Genomic DNA, 3504 nt, shown 5'->3' with positions numbered 1-3504 from the left:
GTCAAAAGTAAAAGTGGCGGTTGGCGCGCATTGCCCAGACGGGTTCGGGGTGCCAGGTTGCGACTTATCATTCTGGAATGGTTTCACACCTACAGCATAACAGTGGGGTTCCCAATACATTGGATCCTTTGGGAGATATTGCTGGGACTGGATGAAACCGAGCAGCAGCCGGAAAAATGTGCAGTGAAGAACATAACAGCGGGGTTCTACTGTAATGGGCCGGCAGCAACATTCACCTGCTGTGACATATAATTTTTAATTAGTTTATTTCTTAATTATAACTTCAGCTCTAGTCAGGCACCTGTGATATTTTACAAATAAAACAATTTTTAACATTTTTTTCTTGTACATCTTGAAGTGCATGCAGGTACGTGTGCCACAATCCTCATTTGCATATATATGTCCTTCCAGCAGGATTGCCTTTCTGTGTGCATCAACAAAATGACTACAACTTCTCAACTCAACAACGGTTGAACAGGGGATCAACAAGGTTATCTTTCTGTGTGCATCAACAAAAGGGCAACAACTTCTCAACTCAACAATGGTTGAACAGGGGATCAACAAGATTATCTTTCTGTGTGCATCAACAAAAGGGCAACAACTTCTCAACTCAACAGGTTTCAACAGATGGTCAACAAAAAAAGTGTGCCAATATGCAAGAATTTGGCAACAATAAGTTGCATAGCCATTTTGTTGCCATGTTATTGACTGTGTTGACGGAAGTCCACGAAACGATCACTAAAACAACACACCGATTTTTGTAAGGGGACATTGTGTTGCTGCATTGCCAAGGAATCCACGGAACGCCATCATCCTTCTGTACGACCCCTAGCCAGGACAATTTATGGAAGGGAAACATATCTTGGTGGACACCCGAACCGCGGCGTAACGCAAGGAAAATGAAAATTTTTTTAAGGAAAGGACGCCTGTTTCACATATATCGGTGCATACCCGAATCGGGCTGAGCTGCTGCTGAGAGAAAGAAGGAAAAGTGCACAGGACTGCCTACTGGCTCAAGCCGAGCCACGCTAGCTGCCGCGTGCTGAAAGTAGGGGAGGTAAAGGAGGTGGTGGTGGTGGTGGTGAAAACATTTATTACGGATGAATAGGAGAGGAGAGCAATGAGTGAAAGAAAAGACGCGCTGCACTAATATGCCCCGGGCCGATCCCGGAGGCAGTGCAACACCGGGCCGACCCGTGCCAGAGTGCTTCAAGCCAAGCACCCCGGCATACTACAAAAAAAAGTTTAATATCTTAGGTCCAAGGACCCGCAGCAGATACTAAATCACCGTACCCACGGTAAAGGAGGGAAAAATCCCTTCCCTTACTGTGCGGTTCAGGTGGGCACCGAGATGCGCCATTTTTCGCTCAATGCCAATGACGCTGACGACACCGGCTTCTCTGCGACACGAGCTACATAACGCTTTCGCGTTAAAACCCCAGGTGGTCTGAATTACCGGAGCCCTGCACTACGCGTCCGTCATAGCCTCAGTCGCTTTGGGACGTTAAACCCCCATAAACGATTAAAGTACGTATGCGCAGTCCACAGAGAAAAACTTGGACTGGGCTTCCGCACGACCCAACATCGCAGAGAAAGAAGTCAGCATGGCGGCGCTGCAAGCGCACGTGCGGTAGCCCGCGGGAGCTCGTGGTGGCGCTGTGGTGGGCACCGCTGTCTCAGTCCCCACCGCAAAAGACGAGGAAGACGCTGGCACGCGGCTCCGAAGCCCTATCCCGACGACGACGATCAGTGCTCCGTTCCATCGGGTCCGCGCAATGGCCTCCTTCAACGAGAAGCTCGTCCAGGAGGTGAAGAAGCACACGCAGCTCTGGGACCAGCACTCCAAGCTGCACAAGGAGGCCGGCTACCGGGAGGCCGCCTGGATGGACATCGCCGCCGCACTGGCCGTTACCGGTGAGCCGCTGCATGCTGCGTTCACCGCACACACAGCCGGCCTCGCGCTCCGGTCTCGAACGCGTACGTGTCCGACGAGGTGCACTGCAACCTCGCAGCTGGCTTCGTCGCAGACACTTGGTGTGGACCGCGTCTTATACGGTGTAGCTAGCTGGCACCGTACGATGCGGAATCGCCTGCATTTTTTTCGCATTGCCCGGAGCCATGAGCTTCCCTAGCATGCCGTGCTGATGGTACAGCTGATTGTGCCTATAGGAGGCCGTGTCTTTTGGATGATCGTGCGTTTCAGCTGTTCGCGTCATTGAGGATGCTGTGCCGGGAACGAGTGTCGTACCGATGATTGCGGGCTCATAGCCGGAGTGTCTACGCGACAAGCTGACGCGTGGGATTGCGTGGTCTCTGGTCCGTTGTCGACAGGCGTCCTAGTTGACGGTGCCTTAGATCCACGAGCTGCTGCGTCTGGTCTAAACCTTCTGCTGCCACGTCAGGTCTGTACCTCGAAGACTGCTGGCTCTCTCGAAGCGATATTAGTATTTTGCTGCCGCGTCCAGTACTGTGCCGGAAGCCTTTCCTCTCACGACTGCACATCGTCGCAATTAATCGGCCGACGGTGGCTGGGGTACTAAAAGGCCTAGGCCAGGCACGTATCTGTGGGCCTTAGGGGCCCGAGCAACTCCTCAAAGTCAAGCACTCCCACCCACTCCTTGCAGTTCTTGAGGCAGTGCCCTGTGAGAAGTCCCTTGGGTCCTCCGGAAAAAAAATTACTGGCTACGTGCCGGGCCTAGGCTACTGATTGTCAGAGCAACGTACCGTTCGTTATTTTCTTCCATTTGCGTTCGATTTTCTTACAGCTATAGATATGTGAGGTATCACTCTCCTAAAAGGCATCGATTTCGCCGACGGCCTCCCAATATGCCATAACCAAATACCCGGTACGGCGTTAGTGTGCTTAACACCAGAACGCAGGATTGAACCTCGGTGCGCCGGCCGCGTTTCGTTGAACATGGTCGAAATTATTCCCGAGCCCTACACTACTGCACCTTTTGTCCTTCACTCTCTTAGTCCTTCCTCCATCCCTTCCCTTACGGCGGGGTTTAGGGGTCCGCCGATATGTGAGAGAGATACTGCATCATTTCGTCTTCCCAAAAACCAATTATCAAATTTTCTCCCCCGCCGCGGTGGCTCTGTGGTTAGCGCGCTCGGGTTCTGGTCCGGAGTTCCCGGGTTCGGACCTGGCCGTGGCGGCTGCGTTTTTATGGAGGCAAAACGCAGAAGCGCCCGTGTGCTGTGCGATATCAGGGCACGTTAAAGATCCCCAGGTGGTCGAAATTATTCCGGAGCCCTCCACTACGGCACATCTTTCTTCTTTTCTTCTTTCACTCCCTCCTTTATCCCTTCCCTAACGGCGCGGTTCAGGTGTCCAACGATATATGAGACAGATACTGCACCATTTCCTTTCCCCAAAATCCTGTTAATAATAATAATATTATTATTAATAGTTTTCTCATATATATATCGGTGAACACCAGAACCGCGCCCGTAAGCGAAAGAAAATGAAATTTAAAAAATGGTTTCAAGGAAAGGAAATTA

At 51.4% G+C, this 3504-nt stretch overlaps 1 pseudogene; it reads right to left on the bottom strand.

Annotated features, from left to right (window-relative positions):
• Positions 1 to 1151: 1151 nt before the first annotated feature.
• On the bottom strand, positions 1152 to 1311 carry LOC144116695 (U2 spliceosomal RNA; annotated as a pseudogene).
• Positions 1312 to 3504: the final 2193 nt, after the last annotated feature.

The sequence above is a fragment of the Amblyomma americanum genome, chromosome 1 (genome assembly GCF_052857255.1).
Source record: "Amblyomma americanum isolate KBUSLIRL-KWMA chromosome 1, ASM5285725v1, whole genome shotgun sequence".
NCBI lineage: Eukaryota > Metazoa > Arthropoda > Arachnida > Ixodida > Ixodidae > Amblyomma > Amblyomma americanum.
This window is presented reverse-complemented; position numbering and strand designations above follow the sequence as displayed.